At 42.9% G+C, this 19,183-nt stretch overlaps 1 long non-coding RNA gene across 2 annotated transcripts in view; it reads right to left on the bottom strand.

Annotated features, from left to right (window-relative positions):
* Positions 1-19,183, bottom strand: part of LOC136151261 (uncharacterized) — a 25,887-nt gene continuing 6,704 nt past the window's right edge. The window contains exons 2-5 of one of the 2 annotated variants that reach the window (XR_010660010.1): positions 9,265-9,619; positions 6,162-6,355; positions 5,304-5,417; positions 1-2,391 (exon numbers count right to left, since the gene is read on the bottom strand). This is a non-coding gene — a long non-coding RNA (uncharacterized lncRNA). Of the gene's footprint in view, positions 2,392-5,303; positions 5,418-6,161; positions 6,356-8,850; positions 9,620-19,183 lie in introns of those variants that run through there. The other variant, XR_010660009.1, reaches the window with a different exon arrangement.

Below are 19,183 nucleotides of genomic sequence, written 5' to 3' on the forward strand. Positions count from 1 at the left end.
TGTGAAGTAATTAGCTTCCAACTAATAAAAAAAAAAATAAAAAAAAAAATACTAAGCTGATTTCTATTGTGATTTCTTAACCTCCAGCTCAGTGATCTTCCTGTCACTCACTCCCTTCCTAAATCAGTGTTTTCCAACTTTTTCTCCTGATTATAAAACCTCCCAACCCACCCCGTCCCTAAAAGATTCTTTTTAGATATTTCTCCCATGTAATTAAAATACTGCCGATATGCTACATATCTGTTAACATACTGTATATACATCTGTGCTTTATACATCAAAAAAAAAGTACTTTTTTTTCACTGAAGAACTAGTTTTCACTCTTCCGGATGTAGTATTGCTTCTTTTGAGAATTATGTGCTTCCACTGCTAGAACCCTTCCAGGGTTCTAGGATGACCCTTTGTGCCACCCTGCATCATTTCCAAATAACAATATCCTACAACCGGAGCTTATGTACTCCGCATGCTACCAGGTCCCTACCAAGATGACCCGGTGTGTCCAAGGAGGCCGGTTAAACTTAGGGTCCAAGATCACACAGGTATTTTATACATCCAGCCCCCTTGTTAGCCCATCTCAGGACATACCCATCATGATTTAGTTATAGGTTGCAATATGGAACTGGTCATCCTGTTAAAGCATAAATCAGATCATCTCCCTCTCTGCTCAAACTCATATAATGGCTCCTCAAAGTCCTTACAGTGACCCACATGCGTTCGTGCGTGCTCAGCCGTGTTTGGCTTTTTGTGACTCCATAGACTATAGCCCGCCAGACTCCTCTGTCCATGAGATTCTCCAGGCAAGAATACTAAAAGGGGCTGCCATTTCCCCCTCCAGGAGACCTTCCAGACCCAGGGATCAAACCCAAGTCTCCTGTGCCTCCTGCATTGGCAGGTGGGTTCCTTACCACTAAGTCACCTGGGAATCCCTGTAGTGACCTGTGACCCACAAAGCCCAGGAAAACCTACACCTGCTTTCCTATGCCCACTTTTCTCCCCTGGCTTATGCTGCTGCAGAGTATGTGGCCTTGTTGCTCTGCCTGGAACACTCTGGATCTTTACACTGGCTGTTCCCCCTGCCTGGAATACATTCCCCTTGGATATCTGCATAATCAACTCTCCAAACTCTTCTAAGTTCCTGCTCATACATCCCTTTCTCAATGAGGCCACTCCAATTGTCTTGTGTAAAATGATGACTCATCCCGACTCCTATCCCTGCCCTCTCCCAATTACTCAAAGCCTTTACCTGACTTTCTATTTATTTTTTCTGTAATATGTATCACCTTCTAATAAGATGTATACATTACTTATTTATTGTATGTCTTGTTTGTTTTCTGTCTTTTACCACTGAAGTATAAATCATGTATGGGCACAGATCTGTGTCTGCTTTATCATTATGGTTTCAAGCACCTAGAGTAGTGCCTGGCACATATTATTCAATACATTATTTGTTGAATCCATTTTTGTGATCGTTTGGTATCTTTGTCCTCCACTGGACACTCAAAGCCCATGACTATTTTTCTCATCAATGCATATCTAAAGTCTAACAGATGTCTGACAAATAATAGGTGCTTATTAAATATTTATTTTATAAACAACTAAAATGGAAATTAATCTAGAATTCAAGCCATTTTACTCCTGGCCCATTTTCTCTCTGTGTTATCTCATTACTATATTGTAAACTCCTGCAGGAAGAAGCTGGGTCTCCCATAGCACTTTGTATACAACAAGTTGGCTTGTTTGCTTGTAAAAGAAAGAGTCCCTCAGCCAATTAATCAATTAGGAAGTATTCTGAGGGCCCGTATGACTGTGACTTATAACCTAGGGAAAGAAACGAGACAAACATTCATTTTCTCGAGAAGTTCTAAGAAAGAACCTGTGTGCTTTCTGAAACACAATTTGCTTATATCACACCCATGCTTGGAAATCTTCGATGAAAACACGTACAGGAAGATGTCTGTTCCAAGATTTTTCACAAATGGAACCAAGTCCATCTGTCCAGCCAGCGTCTCCCTCGGCACCCCCACCCCCCCCCCCCCGAAAGTCCTGCTCTGCAGCAGAAACGTGGCTCTTCCCTGAATACACCGTCCCATTTCCCACCCTATGCTTTTACACGTATCGTGCCTCCACGGGGCAAAACGCTACTCATTCCACCAGATATAGGATATAAATATACGTAAGACATGATCGGATGTGCACACACAACTGAGGAAATATACAAATTAGCTATTCCACAGAAAGGATCCAACTGGAACATAGCAGCCCTGCCCATTCATCTTCTTAGATAACCGTGGGGCCAGCGTCTAGTCTTCTGCGTTGCAAGTACAAAGACTCAATTTGGTAAGTTTACACAGGGCTTTTCAAACATTGTAGAACTGAGTTACCTTAACCAAACTTAAAAACAAAACAGAACAACTATCAGTTTATCAACATAAAGGCCAATTTATTAATTTACCCCCCAAAGCATAACTGCCCCATCGACCTGAATATCTGCTCAAGATAATAAGCATGATCTCTTCACAGTAGCAAAGTCTACACAGAGACTCAGTTAAGGTAATATCCTCACATTATGATTATACGATGTCTCTAGGATCTGAGACAATACCCTTAATTTAAAAACCCAAATCAGTGATTTGCACATTTTCTTATCCCGATCAGCCTTATTAGGACGTTTTCAATTCTATTTCTTTTTAAAAAATGTTTGACTTTATTAATAGTCTCTATTGTAATTTCATTAATTTCCGCTCCTATCTTTATTATTTCCTTTCTTATCCCCTTTTTGGTTTTACTTTTTTGTTGCTGTTTGTTTTATATTCTAAGATAATTGTGATGGACACATACCACTGGCATTTAACTTTTCTTCTTTTCTAATATATGCATTTTAAAAAATTTTCCTCTGACAGCTTTATCTACATCTCACAAGTTTTGATATGATTTAGTTTCCTTGTCATCCAGTTCAAAATACTTCCCATCTTCTGTATAGACTGTTTTCCTTTATCCATAAGTTACTTATAAATATATCGATCTATTTTAGAACAGTTGAAGATTTTCTAGTTATATTTTTGCTATTAATTTTTAGCTTAATTTCATTGTAGTCAGACAAAACCGTTGTTATGATTTTAATCTACTGAAATTTGCTTTGAGATAAGTGGGAGTGATCTCAGGGCTGCGGGGTTTCAGAAGAGGGCAAGGTCCCCTGGGTTGAGAGTTAAGGAAAAGCGAAAGTGAGTATCTTAGATGGTGGAAGAGACCCAGACAATGAAGTGGAGAAGGGTGATTAAGGTATGAAATGTGATACCAAATCAAGAATTCACAGTGATGGAGATAAACCAGACTGGCTGGTGTATGTGGATTCTGGGGGAAAAAATAGGAGAAGTTGGCAATACTGGGGTTGATTGTGGATAACCTTGAATGCCAAGATCAGAAATCTGAGTTTTATGCTCAGAGGATGATATGGAGGATGAGCAGGCACATAACACAGAAAGTCTTTCAATTCCAGAATGATTTACACTCCAACTGGCTTTAAGACAGAGACATGTGCTCAGAGAAAACCACTTCCCGTAGCTGGGGTTGCTTGTTGGAGCAATGTGGTCTACTGACATGTCACAATGTAACCACCACATTTCAGTATGGGCAAGGGGAGTGGGTAGGAGGCATCTGAGAACTTGGGATGGTTGTGCTAACTGTGAACGTGCCCCACTCCCCTGGCACTCTCGAGTCCTTGGAGCTCCATCTAACACCATTCCCAACCGGTCACTGCATAGCTTTATTTTTGTAACCTTCATCTCGTTGTTCCAAAGTTCTGAATTTCATTCCTCACAATTCTGACTCTGCCTCCATAGCCCACCATGGGTATCTCTTAAAATTTCACCAATTTTTTCACCAAGTATTTCACCAAAATACTTCTCAAATTGTGAAGTCTTCCGTATCTTGACTTGTCATTACATTAGTTGGTCTACCTCAGTGCTACTTTAGATTATACGCTCTGGGAGAAAACCTAAAGGTCCTACAAGCCTGAGTAAAAGTCATTTATGTATGATGTTTTATTACTTAGAGGAAATGACAAAATAGAAGGATAATGTTAAATATTAGGAAGATGAGAGATAGAATGCTCTTTGCTCAAACTTGAATTTCACTTGAATGGAAGGGACGACAAGGTTGTTTAAATAAATTTGATAAAGAAATTGAACACGGAGAAATGACGTCATTTTTTAAAGAGAATGAACTACACACCCTCAAGCCCTGAGGCAGGGCAGCCCCTGCTTCCTCCTCCCCCTGCCCCGGGCACGCTGACTTACCCAGGCTGGGAATACACCCTGAACCCAGAGCCCCACCCTCACTGACGTCCCCGGTCATCCCCTTGCCCTTCCTCTTTATTCAGACTGAATCTTGTTTTCTCTCTCCACTTCCTCCCTCTGCTGTCTCCGACATGACCACAGCCTGACCCCTTAGGAGCCATCTGTCACTTCCCTAGAACCTCCTATCACTTCTCTGGAACCTTTGGTACAAAAAAGGAGCAACTGGAAGCAGATGGACTTGCAGATGCTCAAATAACTGCAGAGGGAGCCAGCCTCAGAGAGAGGCGAGGAGAGATGGGGATGCCCTGAGCTGCGCTTTGCCTCCATGTTGAAGGGACTTGAGGAAATACCAAGTTTGCTCAGTATTTAATGGAGCATTACTGGGATGCTTTGCATTCTTCAGCCTAAAGGGAACGTGCGTTCTATTCACCATAGACAACTTGACTGCTCTGAGCTCTCACCCTACCTTCTTCCAGTACATTTCTCCATTTTTGGGAATTTTACTTTGTGGTGTGAAGGGTTCCAGGGTTTTAATATTTGGGGATTTTTTTTTTTTCTCCGAAGACATCCGGGAAGTTTGGCTGGGTATTATAAAACTAAAAGTAATCTATCTCAGTCATGATCTGAGTCATCACTCTGTACGTTGTATACTTCTCTAGATAGTCTTCATTCAGTATCCGAGGGGCGCTGGTTCCAGGATGTCCCAGGGAGCCCCAAACCCACAGATGGTCCAGTTCTGATGTAAAATAGAGTACAGGCGCCCTCCATATCCTCGGATTCTGTATAACAAATACAGACTGGACTACAACTATAATGTAAACTGTAACTCTAAACCATCCAGAAAAAATGAAGGGCTGCGGGCTTTGAAGATGAAACATGAGGAATGATTCCACTGGATTGGGAATGAAAACCTGAGTAAACCGTCCTTTCACGCTTCAATTTTATATTTTCCAAACTGTATCGTCCAAGGCCACTGCCTTCAAGTTATTCCACAAGAAACACACTTACCTGGAAATAAGTATGCAGCTGCCATTTTCAGCTTCTTAGTTTCCTGCTGTGGCATCAAAAATGTCTGTGTTTTTATATTAAGGAGATTTCTTTCCATTATAAGTGTAGTTCATGCTTATTATAAAAAAGATATTAAGAATCATTTGTAATTCCACTATCCAAAGGTAATTATGTTAATTTTCTCTTACTCCTTTTCTACCCATATATTGTTAATTAGAATTATGGTTATCTTTGTATTCTGCTTTAAAAATATTGACATTATACAGTATATTTACATGGAATTTAAGTGCATTTATATAAGAGCAGTATTTTTCAGTCAACTCAAATATTAGCTGATATAATTTGTCAATGTAGAAAATTCAAACATTTTTTTTTTTTTTTTGTCAAGCCAAATGAGTTTTTAAAAGGCAAAGGATTTTGTTCAAATAAGTGACGGGCCCAACTAACCAGACAATAAAATGGGACGCTCTTTCATCGTTCCTGCCTGTGTCCACTGTCCAGGTTGTGATATGTGACTCTGTAGCAATACCAGGTGATATTCACAGCAGCGCAGAGCTCACAGAATGCAAGGGAGCTCAAGACTACCTGTGATTTCCTCTAAATATCCCTACCTGCAGATAAGGTACTCAATTTATCTACATGTTTAAATTCTCCTGTGGTTTTAATTTACCTTTGGGTGAGGAGTGGGCAGACCTGGGAAGCAGAAAAAGGAAACTATGGAATTGTGGGGTTAAAAAAAAAAATAAGGTTTCCTTAAGTGTTTCTTGTTAACAAAAATTATGAAGATGAAGGGCGAATGTTTCAGAACATGGGGTAAGGGAAACATTGGTGCCAAACAGACCCGACACTCCTACTTACCTTTCCTGGGGCTTGGTTTCCTTATTTGTAAAAACGGAAATAACATCTTCTTCAAAGTGTTGGTGGAAAGTTTAAGAAAAAAGTATGTGTGAAGCCTCAAAGCCTGGCAGATTGGACACCGTGTTCAGTGTTAGTTTCCAATCCTTCTCCCACAACTAAGCTGCATTGGTTTGAGAGCTCATAATGAAGAGATTCTGGAGGGGGAAAAATGAGTAAAAGTAACATCATGACATGTTAGTATGTTAATGGAACTTAGTTCTACTCTGAACTGCATTTATTATTATGCATTTTGGGAGTTATTTTCTTTCCATAACCCTGCTACCTCCTTTAAAACATAATTATATTTTGCATTTTTTGTATTAAGTGAAACCCGAAAGACATTTGCAGACAGTATTTTGCACGATTGGCCAAGTACGCAGTAAGGCAGGTATTACCAAGTCCACTTTACAGATTTGAAAGTCATGGCTCAGGCTGCTTTTCTGGTGCGTGTTTATAACACTAAGATTAGGGTCCCTCACATCTGACACTGAACTTTTCCCACAGCTCAAGATTGCTGTGATCATTAAAAGAAAAGAGCTGAAAATGTAAACTCTGTAAATGCATCTCTGTAGAGTCAGGGAAAATATCACATGTCTGTAACTGAGCCAGAATGACAGATCATGCAATGAAAATGAATATGTTTTTATTAAAGGCAAGCCCAGTATGTAAGAAGGATCAAGTTCAGAAACAAGCGGCGGGGTTTAGCAGCTCTGAATGTTTCCTTTCGCTCGTACTCCACCAGGGGGCACTGTTACCCGCCGTCAGCGCGGACCTGGAGCCACCTCAAGAGCTGTTTCCTTCTGGGCTAAAAATCTAGGTAATCGTTACAGGTGACAGAATTCCTGGTCTGATGACTTTTCCCCATTTCTTAATTATTTTTCGTTGAGGATGAGGTGCCTCAAATTCAAAACATGTTTAAAATATTTTATCTATATGTCATATTAGAGCTCAAGTCTCTAAAATTCCTTACAATTCCTTTAATGAGTATTAAATTTTAAAATAAAGGAGAAAAGAGATCATGAAGACCATTTGACCTTCATACCAACCAGAGGGCAACTCATCGTTCTGTTTTACACCCGTGGAAAAAATTTCAGAGAAAGCAGTTTGTCCAAGGTCAGGCAGACAGTTAAGCAGAGAAGCCAAATCCAAGTTCTTTACAGTTTCCTAGCTGAGACTATTAGTAAATTCAAATCATGCCTCCCTAGAATTGTTAGACAAACAAAACAAATGGGATGGCACTTTAAAATGATATCAATTACAAAAATTCTTTGCAGCCCCTTCAAAATTTTTCTCTTACTAATTCTTTTTTCCTAGAGTCAATCTACAAACTAATTTTAAAGTGTTTTACTCCAAATAGTCCTAGCACTTTCTTAGATCCTAACATGGATAATGTTCAAATTGATGGGGAAAAAAAGCAGTGATATCTATCTAAATTCTGGATTGTTCAGACCAAAATCTGATTTCATTTGGTTTATGTGTATACACATCTGTCTATATACACATAAAATTCTATTTGTACCTAACTTCCATACCAATATTCTGTGGCACTTTTAGTGTCCTGAATTCTGATGTTTGCAGTTTCCTTACTATCATTTAAGAAAATCTACTGTCACTGCTAATAATCATGGCATACAGTATCTGTACTATTAGTTCTACACTCTACGGTCTTAAACTAAAAGCTAAGGAGACTCCTTGAATGAATGAACATGTACATACAATCTTGTACATGTACAGCTTACAGGATTAGGAATCATGGGGCCACTGCAGTTTCCATCTCTCTTATTCGGACTGTCAATCTAGTCCAAAAGCTGCTCGCTCTCTCTCCTACCACTATCTCTCAATCTAACTCCTGGTATTGCCAGGGTAACTAACCTACAATGCAGCTAAGGATACATGTCCTCCTGTCTCTTTCTTATCTATCGCTCATGACCCAGATAGGTGATGCCTTCCCCATGAAACCCTGTCCCATCTCTCCAGACTTGTTTCCATGTCTGTTGCTGTGAGCATCATAGTCTGCCTATTATAACAGCCTCTTCTTACTTCCTTCACCAACACCCTTTCTTTAAATTAAACCCTTTGGCCAAGCCACACAGCAAGGGGGATCTAGTTCCTCAACCAGGAATCTAACAAGTGCCTCCTGCCATGGTAGCATAAAGTCTTAACCACAGGACTGCCAGGAAGGTCCCCCTCCCCCCACATCTTTTTTATCTTGTCCCATTTCTTGACGAAGATAACAGTATCTTATTTATCTTTACATCCCCTAATGTTGTGCTTCTTAAACTTGATTATGTGTAAGAATTATACAGGGATCTTGCTGAAATACAGATTCTGATACAACAGGCCTGAGGTGGGGCCTGAGACTCTGCACTTCCCAGAGAATCTAATAGTATGGGTTTATGGACCATGCTTTCAGGAGCTAGGCACTTGTACACTTTGCATAATATTTTGCACGTGGCAAGTGTTAACTCACATGTACTAGAAAATCTAAAGTTAGAAAATAAATACAAATACAATGAGATAGCACTACACAGTCAACACTATAGCAACACCAGTGTTTGGTGAGAATGTCTGAGTGTCTCGATTCTCATAAAAACATCTTCGAGGATGTAAAATAGTATACCTACTTTAAGGAAAGATCTGGTTGTCTTTTTTTTTTTAAACAAAATTAATGTATACTTACCCTATATCTAGCAGCTCTTCTCCTATCTATTTACCAAAGAGAAATGAAAACACAAAAAGATCTGTACAGGAATGCTCAAAACAGCTTTATTCACAACAGGCCCACACTGAAAGTATCCCTGGTGTCCGTTAACTGGTAAATGAATGAATAAATCGTGGTGTATCTATCCCGTGCAGCGTGTGTGTGTGTGTGCGCGCTCAGCTGCTGGGTTGCGTCTGACTCTTTGTGACCCCATGGACTGTAGCTTGCCAGGCTCCTCTGTCCATGGAATTATCCCCAAGCATACTGGAGCAGGTTACCATTTCCTTCTCCAGGGGATCTTCCAGACCCAAGGACTGAACCCGAGTCTCCTGCATCTCCTGCCCTGGCAGAGGGACTCCTTACCACTGTGCCACCTAGGAAGCTGGTCCTGTGCAGTGCTGGCCACTCTTTCAATGCCATGGAATACTGGCTTGGGCTCCCCCTGAGGCTGCAGTTACACAAGGCAGAGTTGGAGGCACCAGACGGCTCCTCTTGGGCTGCAGAAGCTGCTTCCAAGACGGCTCCCTCGTCTGGCTGTTGGCAGGAGGCCTCAGCTCCTTCCCAGGAGGTGCCATTCATGGAGTTGCACGAGTGTCCTTATGACACGGCCACTGACTTCTGACGCTGAGCGATCCATGAGAAGGGCCCGCTGCGGCCTTGCCTGGCTCCAAGCTGTCTTGAGGTCAATGCTTCTTGGTCAATGTTGGGCCAGAGGCTCCTAATAAAAAGGTATGGACTGATACACTCAACAACATAGGTAAATCTTACATGCGTCATGTTAGTGAAACAACCGGATACAAAAGAGTACTTACTTACTACATGATTTCATTCCTTTTATGAATATATGATGCTACAGAGGGCAAAACAAATCTATAACTTTTCAAAAGTTGAACAACGGTTGCCTGGGGATGGGGGAGACAGGAAGGGTTACAAGGGGATTTTCCCAGAGGAATGAAATGCTGTGTATTGTGACAGGACTCTGAACTACGCAGGTGTGTGTATCTGTCGAAGCTCAGAACCGTATACTTGAGATCTGTACATTTTCGTCCTTGTAGTTTTCATTTGAAAAAGAAAATAACCTTAAACAAATTCTGTACTACCACTATTGATATGCTGCTGCTAAAATTTTCTAAGCGAAGTGTACTGACAATTGACACTGAAATGCATCCAAAAAACAAGATGAATTGATGGATGAACAGACAGCTAGATGTGAGGGTAAAGCAACTACAGGAAATGTTTATAGCTGACTCTTGCACAATCCCAGGGTTAGGGACGCCAACCTTCCATGCAGTCAAAACTCCAATTATAACTTTATAACTGTATCCATGGGTTCAATCAACTGCAGACTGTGTAGCACCACAGTGCTATTTCTTGCAAAGGCGTCTGTGTATAAGCAGATCCATGTCGTTCAAAGCTTCACTGCTGAAGGGACAACTATACCACAGAATCAAGACAGTGGGCATATGGGTGTTTTTAAGTTTTCCGGATGCTTGAAACTTTTCATGATAAAATGTTTGAAAGAAAACAACCAACAATAGCGAGGAGAATTTCTGCTTCTATCTGTACCCCTGACCCCAGCTCAGAGTCGATGCCTCTAACATCCACCTGGAGAGGCCCCAACAGCACCGTGCAGCTTATCACCTGGGCAGAGAGAACAGACTCAGGTGTGTGCTCAGACAGACAGAGGCAACGTGACAAAGGCCTAGAAATATCGGTCTACATGGGACCTTCAGTCACATACAGAGGCTCTAAACCTTCTGAGAAACAAAGGCCAACACAGACTGAAGCTGCCAGGGCAACCAGCATGGCTGGGAAAACCGGAAAGAAACAATCTGAGACCTGAATTTCATCATTCCAGGCCATCCGTGATTAACAAGTACCCTAATGAAACGTCTCGGTGGTTAAAATTCAACATATGCTGACACAGTTTACTTAGAGATGTCTGCGGTTCTGTGTATAAATATCTCTTTAGTACTTTTTGTTCATTTAACCCATAATCTTTCCTCTGAGTTAATCTGAAATGGTAGCCTTCTTTGTTCATTGATTTCAAGCGATGTCACTCATTGTCTTTGTTCTTTGATATCAGTGATATCATTCATTGCTGGGTCATCCACTGGGATGCAGGCACCTCTTCTTATTGACTGGAACACTGGTCCTCAAAGCTGGCTGCCTACTAGGATCACCTGGGGAGCTTTTAAAGCCATAGTGATGCCGGGTTTCCCAAGGATAGTTGGATCCAAATACGATGATGGGTAGGAGAGTGGCCTAGACATCTGTCCTTTTAATTATTTATTTATTTGTTTATTCTGGCTGTGCTATCTGGCTTACAGGGTCTTAGTACTCTGAGCAGGGATCAAACCTAAGCCTCCTGCAGTGCAAGCCCAAGTCTTAACCACTGGATCACCAGGGAAGTCCCTCATCTGTACTTTTCTAAAGCTCTTCTAGTGAGTTTAATATGGGTCGCATAACTAGACCATAAATTTTCAAAGTTAAAAAGTCTTCAAAGGGACTGCAAAGAAACTATAATTTTACTTGAAAAAAGTGGTGTTTTGGGCAAAGGTTTTTAAGGTTTGTGGGCATCTTTTTCTCCCACCTCTTAGAGACATATATCAAAGTGTGAGAAGTTGATCAGTTCACATTAAAACAGAATAAACTTCAGCTTCAGGTTTCCAGAATTAATAAGGTTTCATTGGCAAAAACTATTTTAATTTTATGAAAACTGTCATCTAGGAGAACGCTACCAGTGGATTATCTTAAAGGTGGGCTAGGTGTGGGTTTAGGGCAGATGCCAAAATGCATGCTTGCAAAATATTCACATTTGAGATTTCAAAAGCAGTATGGGAGGAGTCATTATGGTAAAAAAGAAACAATTAGAATGACATTAGCCATCGTTTCAGTTCTCCTATCTGCTAGAGGCTGGGAGAATCCGTGGGCTCTGTCAGGGTTATGGAGGAGGAGGCTGCTCCCAGCCTGGCTGAGCTGGTGGAATGCGCTCCTGCATGGGGGATGGATGAGCCTGCTTCCCGCCTCCGCCCTCCCTCCGCTCCCAGCCAGGAGTCAGACAACAGCAAGGCCAAGTGCCCAGGAGAGGGGGGGCGGAGGGAGCTTGTGCCTGGCCCAGAAGGTTTCACACTGTGAACTCGACTGAGAACAATGTGCTAACTGTTCTTTGTTTGCTGAGCAGGGCTGCGTGCCAGCGTGGAGCCGGCCCTGAGAAGCTTCCAGAGCCTGGTGACCAGGTGTGGGGAACTAGCAGAGTCTGTAACGGGGAGGTAGACGGATAGAAACTCTGAGGAATTTACAGATTTCAGAGTTTCTCTTATTAGAGGAAGAGACAGAAAACGGTTAAAAAGTCAGGCCAGTGACAGTCAAACCAGAACACTGAACTCCAGGAAGAGGGTGGAGAGTTCGACCCGCTGAACTAAACGGGCACACACCCCGAGAGCTGGGGTCGTGTCCAAACGTCAACTCTTCTTGGCCTGAAGGGTGTCCGACTGACAGCAAGGAGATCGGGCAGAAAGTGACCAGACCCAGTTCTCCAAGCTCTCCCTCCCAGACTCTGTGGAATAACCCCTTCAACTGCAGGGCAGCAGCCCCAGGGTTGTGAATAAGAGACAGTGAACAGGACTTCCCTGGAGGTCCAGTGGTTAAGATTCTGAGCTTCCAATGCAGGAGTGCAGGTTCAATCCCTTATTGGGGAACTAAGATCTCACATGCAATGCAGCCAAAGGAAAAAAAAAAATTTAATTAAAAAGATAGAGAGTGAATAAGGCAGCCTTCCTCGGAAGCAGGACTTTCTGGGAAGCAGAACAGAGGCTTTGCTCCAATATCCCTGCACGCTGAAAGGGTGAACACTACACAGCTATAATCTTGCTCTTGGTCTTTCTGATGTATCGACAGAGGAAAGAAATTTAAACATATACAAAAGAAAACAAACACACACACACACACAAAAGTGTCAAGAGTGATTATCCCTGGGTGGTACGATGATGGAAGAATTGTACTCTTTTTTCTACATTTCTAGAGTGCCTTACTTACTTCATGTGTGTACATATGTGTGTGTATTTATTTATTTATTTATACAAAGACCATGCACATCTAAAACTCTGGAAAACCATGAAGTTAATTCTATAGTAAAATTAATGTAAAAATTGCAAGTATATTTACAAGCGCCAAGACAGGAAAATAAAAGTGTCCATTGACAGATAAATGGATAAAGATGTGGTATATATACTCAATGGAATATTACTCAGTCATAAAAAGGATGAAATGATGTTTATTTGCAGCAACATGGATGGACCTAGGGATTGTCATACTAAGTAAAGTGAGACAGAGAAAGAGAAATATCATATGACATCACTTACATATGCAATCTAAAACACTGATACAAAGGAACTTATTTACAAAACAGAAAAAGACAGAGAAAACAAACTTGAGGTTATCAAAGTGGAACAGGAGGGGAGGGTTAAGTTAGCAGTTTGGGATTAACAAATACACACGACTACATATAAACTAAACAACAAAGACCTACTGTATAGTACAGGGAACTATACTCAATATTTTATAATAAACTAAAGTAAAAAGAATCGGAAAAAAAATATATGTATATATATATATATATATATATAACATATATATATATCATATGTTGCACACCTGGAACTAGAAAAACATGGTAAATCAACCATATTTCAACAAAAACTTGCAGATGTATGCTTTTGTTCAGGCGTTTAATTATGGATGCATATATGGATAATTTGGCCTTTGAGCTGGCATTCCCTGGGCCTATCTTGATGAGAAGAGGGAACGGAAAATTTTTTAATGCACATTTCCTCATGAACATGACTGGCAGAATAACAACCATTTTGATAGCATTTTGTTTATGGGACTTTTTCAAAGGAGAGGGAGAGATTTATACCTCAAGAAAAGTCTCCTAGGCTTGCCTGTGGTTATTTAAACCATCAAAAACATGGCTGATTCCTCTCTTCTGCCACCGACAAAATGCCACTAGTTGTCTTTTCTTGGAAACGTGGTGTTTATTAGGTCCTGTTTCTAGCTCTCCAGAGATGCCAGGTGGAAGTAGGTCCTTACGACATGTATCAGGTCATCAACTCATCCCAACGTGCCTCTAGTCATTCTTGTCTGCCTTTGACCCTTCCTCTTGTTTCAATATCTAATCACTACATCACACCTACAAGGCATGGAACTGTCAAGTCACTAGGAAAGAGCGAAACAAAAGAAAACAACAAAAGCCAAATCCTGCTGAGCTGGTTGGGACTAACCTCATCGCCCATACACTGGTTTTCAAGATGAGGAAGCTGAGGCGTGGCCAGGTTCTGGGGTTTGCCCCGAGTTAAGGGCTCCCTGCCTCTGCCCTCGGGCTGTCTGCCTCGTGGTGTGACCGGAGGCTGGCCCATGACACCATCTGCCTTGGCACAGGTCTGTACCCCTCTCACCTACCTCACCCTTCCTTGTGGTCCAGCTCCACAGCTCTTTACTGGGGCCCAAGCAGACGGTGCTGTTCATAGCTCCATTTTATTCTGATTTTTACAAGTCGTTTTATATACATCTAATTTATATAAAAATTATACAAAAGCAGACACAGGATAAAGGAATTCAAAGGCTATCAAAGAATACACAATACAAAGTGAAAAATCCTTCTTAATTATCTTGTGCTCATCTACCTCCAGCCTCAAGACACACACTCGAAGCCTCACTCGCTCACCAGAGGCGACCACAAGGTCACTGGTGCAGGCTGGCCAGCAAAACCACCACCAAAACACTCGGTGTGGCGATCGCTACATGCCTCCCACTCTAGTTCTTTCCAGTTTCACATTCCCTAAGCATGAGTCCTGGGGATAGCTCCTAGGGATGGGATAGGTCAAGATAAGGAAGCAGTGCTGCAGGTCTGACTGAGAGCAGCAGCCGGCCAAGGGAACAGACCTGAAGGCACAGGCGGGAACGGAGTGTGAAACTCAGGCTCCCTATGTCAGGGATCGCGTCACGTCCTGCCTCATCTCCCTCCTCTCGTCTCCCTTTCACCGCCTGGAGCACACCTCCGTTCTCATTCTCTAGAACGAAGGCTGGCTTAAGAAGGAGGGTTGCAATGAGCTCTTTTCCAGCCCTGTTTTAAACCTTGGCGTCAACTCTGCTGTTTGGTCTGGGTCTAACCAGGGCTCAACCCTGATGGTGTTACTAGAGATAGACCTGGTCGGAGGGTCCATGCCACGTCACATGCCCAGCATGTCAGATCCCCTTAATTTGGGGGCCTGCCCTTACCCTCACATGTCCCCCACTCTTGAGTCCGAGCGCAACAACAGAGCTGGAAAGCCTGCAGTGGCCCTCCCCAGGGCGGGGGGGCCAGAATGTGTGCCAGAATGAACTTCCTCCTGACATCCGCAACCTGGCTCATCTCTTTAGTACCTCCCTCCCCATCGTGAACAGGTGCATTTAACAAGTTATATCCTAAGATATATAACTCTTTATATATATAGTGTGTATGTGTATATATATATATGTGCATATATATAAAGGATGTAAAGATATATCCATATATATATATATGTAGTGGTCACAAAAGCAAGACAAAGATAGGTGGCAAAGATAAGTGCCTCCAGGAACTTTGGCCACATCAGTGGGCATCACAGGCAGCGGTGGCAGGGAAGATCTATCTAGAACGCTTGCAGGAAAGCTGGCAAGGTGTTTAGGCCACCGGCCACTCTCAGCTATTTCTGTGCGCACACCCTGCAGGCGTCAGCACCAGGACAGAGATAGTGCCGGCTGACCACTGATGCTGCTTCTTGGTATTTTTCTCCTCCATCCACCTGAATCCTGCGGTCCATTCACAGTACTGTGGAACAAGTAGGCTGTGGAATTCTAGGATCACGGTGAGCTATCAGTTCAGGAGCAAGTTCAGAGTGCCTCCATCCTAAACTCTGCCTTAAGATGAGTCAAACCAGGAGATGTGCCCTACACCTTCCCAGGATGCCTGCATGTTGGTAAGAATCCCCCACAGGTCTGCCCTCGGGACCTCAACGTTAGCTGCGTCAGTACAATTGCCCCAGGGCACTGCGCTATTGCTTAAAGACAGACCTAGTCCTGAGGATGTGGACAGAGAAGAGGGCTCAGGATTTGCAGTGGGAACCCAAGTGGAGGTTCTGGGTCCGACAATAACAGACTGTGATCTTGAACCTGCCCCTCCGGGCCTCAGCCTCCCCACCTGGACAGCAAGTAGGATGAACTCACAGACCTAAGGTCCTTTGCAACTTTCACACTGTATGAGTCTATGCTTGCCTCCTTTACTGAAACAGGAGAAGCCACTTAAGTTTCATTCTCACTAAAGCCATTCTGCCACATTTTTAAGACCAGGAAATGGCCTATTTCCATGTTTAACCAAGATGGTGTACTTGACCACCAGCCAGGCATTTGCTCAGTGACAGTCTCCTAACTGGATTGATGAGTAAAGTGAAAGTAAAAGTGTTAGTTGCTCAGTCATGTCCGACTCTTTGCAACCCACCAGTCTCCTCTGTCCACGGGATTCTCCAGGCAAGAATACTGGAATGGATGCCATACCCTCCTCCAAGGGCTCTTTCTGACCCATGATCAAACCTGGGTATCCCACATTGCAGGCAGATTCTTTACCATCTGAGCCACTAGGGAAGATGAGACTGATAAGTAACTAGAATACAAGGTCCTGGAACAAAGCAAATGCTTCGCTCTTCTTGCCTCGGCTAACAGAGAGGATGCACACAGTAGGCCCTCAATGATGCACTGAATGAAGAGTTGAACTGAGACCGTCTACCTTTCCCACCTAATCCACCATAAAATAAAGAATGCCGTGTGGGGGCCTTGGGGTTTGACATGCATCTTGTAGAGGTGAAAAGTCTCTGCGCTCAAACAACCGACCCAGGGTTGCTGTGCACCCCATGCCAAGCTGCTCAATGAACAGATACAGACACACGAATCTGCCCACGTGGAAGACAGTCGGGTTACAGGACTGCTCCACTGCTCAGGGAGCTTCTAAAGTACCAACTCAGGTACGAACATGCCTGCGAAGGCTGTTAAAGGGAGTACAATATACTCTGACAGCTTTGTAATGTCCTCAGGGAAGAGATGAGTGCTTCAAATTTGCTATTCAGAACTAAGTAGATAATTAAAGCTTCTTCCATGTAAATTACTGGCTTGATTCAATAGTCTCTGAGGTCCTTTTTGGCTCTAAATTTCTGCAGTCATTCATAAACTTAAACAGCCTAGAAATAATCATTTCATATATTACATACCATGCTCAGGGGAGAAATATTTCTAGGTTCCTTCCAGGTGTGTTCTAGACACATGGAAAAAAAAATTTTTTTAAAATGTGTGTGGAGTTGGGGTGGAGAATGAGGCAACAGTAGACTCACATCCTAGGTTTTTGCTTCTTGATTTTCAAAATGACTCCAGTCATCTTCAAATTGTAGGTTGAAAAGAAAGGGCTAATACAACACAGAGCTCAAAGTGTAGCTGAATTTTTTAATTAATTTTTTAAAAGCATGATTCCAGTACAAAAAGAATGAGTGCTGTTGTAAAATGTATTCATATGTAACTTCACCTTATTCCAAAAAGGACTTGCAGTGGCATAATAGAAACTAAAAGTAAAAAAGGCTGACCACCCAGGCATGGGGTGGCTTCTATCATAGGCAGGTGGCTGATGTGAGTGGACAGCCCCGTGACCTTGGCCAGCAAGCACGGGACACTGACCAGCCCGGGGCGGGGGGGCACTCCTGCCAGCAGGTAAATCACACTGGACCAGCCACCTCTTTGAGTAGGTTGTGAACTGTGTCTCTTGCAAGTTCAAAGGCTGAAGCCTAATCCCCCGTATTTCAGAATGTGACCTTAAAGATGTCATGAAAGTCAAACGCGGTCCTAAGGGTGAGTCAAATCCAAATATGACTGGTGTCCTTACAAGAAGAGGAGATCAGGAGGAGGACCATGTGAAGACACAGAGAAGGTGGTCATCTACAAGTCAAACACAGAGGCCCTCCTAAGAAATTAACCCTGCTGACAGCCGCTGAATCATGAGAAAATAAATTTCGGTTGTTTAAGCCACCCAGTCCGTGGTACCTTGTAAAGGCAGCCCAGTAAACTAATACAGGTGGATGACATCCCTGAATCTCTGGGAGAGATTCAGACATGGGTTTGAGTCCCATGTCTGAGTACACGGAAGACATAGAGGAGCAATCTGAAGTTCATGAGCTGCTGGGGGGCATTCGGCAAACATTGGGTGACCCTGGCAAACATCCAGGATGAGAGCAAAACAGCTCAGTGGCACCAAGAGCATCTGAGGGTGGCAGATGAGTGACATGGAGAGGGAAAAATAAGAAGATACAGGATTTCAGTGAGCAGGTTGGTGACTCTAGCAAATCCCAAGAGGCTGGACCACAGGAGGTGATCCTTGAGGACGTCGGGGGTCTGTGGCTGGGAAGCTTGAGTAGGTGGCTGGAAACCATGATGCTGAGTGTCCTGGGGAAGGAGGTGGGTCTGGGTGTCCTGGGTGGGGTCACTGACAGTACCATTAACACCTGCAGCAGCAGCAGTGAGGAGTCAGGACTCCACGGGCTTCTGGAAAAGGGGCCAGAAACCCACCAACTTCTTCTCTGAGGTGCCATGTTGGCACTGAGCACAGAAGTGACTTTCTCTTCTTACCAAGTATTTAGCTTTTGCTGGCTCCCTCGCCCATTTCTGTGTCTGCAGAATCAGTCTGGACTCAGGCTCGGCCTGGGCACACAGCACAGAAGAGTTGCTCCGGGTGTTCATCCAGTCCTATGGCTTTGTAACGGCCTTTTCTCTTTTTAAACTTCCGAGTTTTACTAGAGTGACATTTCTTAAAAGATCCCAATTTGTTGTGTTGGTATGATTTGACCTTCAGGAAGCAATAACCCAACACAGGTTTGTTCACCAACTTTGCACTCCTAGAAAAGTGACGTCCAGGAAACAGAAGCAGGCTTCTGTTTATTTCTGATAAACTGTGCCAACCAAACAAGTATATCTTTTCTTTTAAGGGGAGCCAGTAAGCAACACAATATCCAGGGCTCCTGTACCCTCTGGTATGTATTTACCTCTGTCCAACAAGGCCAACTACATAACTGATCCAGATGCCTTAGGTTAAACAAGACAGATTATTAAATACATTCATGACTGGTCAGAAATAAGAAAGGGCTCAGCCAGTTTTGCTCATGACAAAGAAGAAAGGATAGGTATTTTCAGGAATGAAAATTAGCCTGCAACAATCCAGAGTATCTCAAGG

Source organism: Muntiacus reevesi, chromosome 20 (genome assembly GCF_963930625.1).
Source record: "Muntiacus reevesi chromosome 20, mMunRee1.1, whole genome shotgun sequence".
Taxonomy (NCBI): Eukaryota; Metazoa; Chordata; class Mammalia; order Artiodactyla; family Cervidae; genus Muntiacus; species Muntiacus reevesi.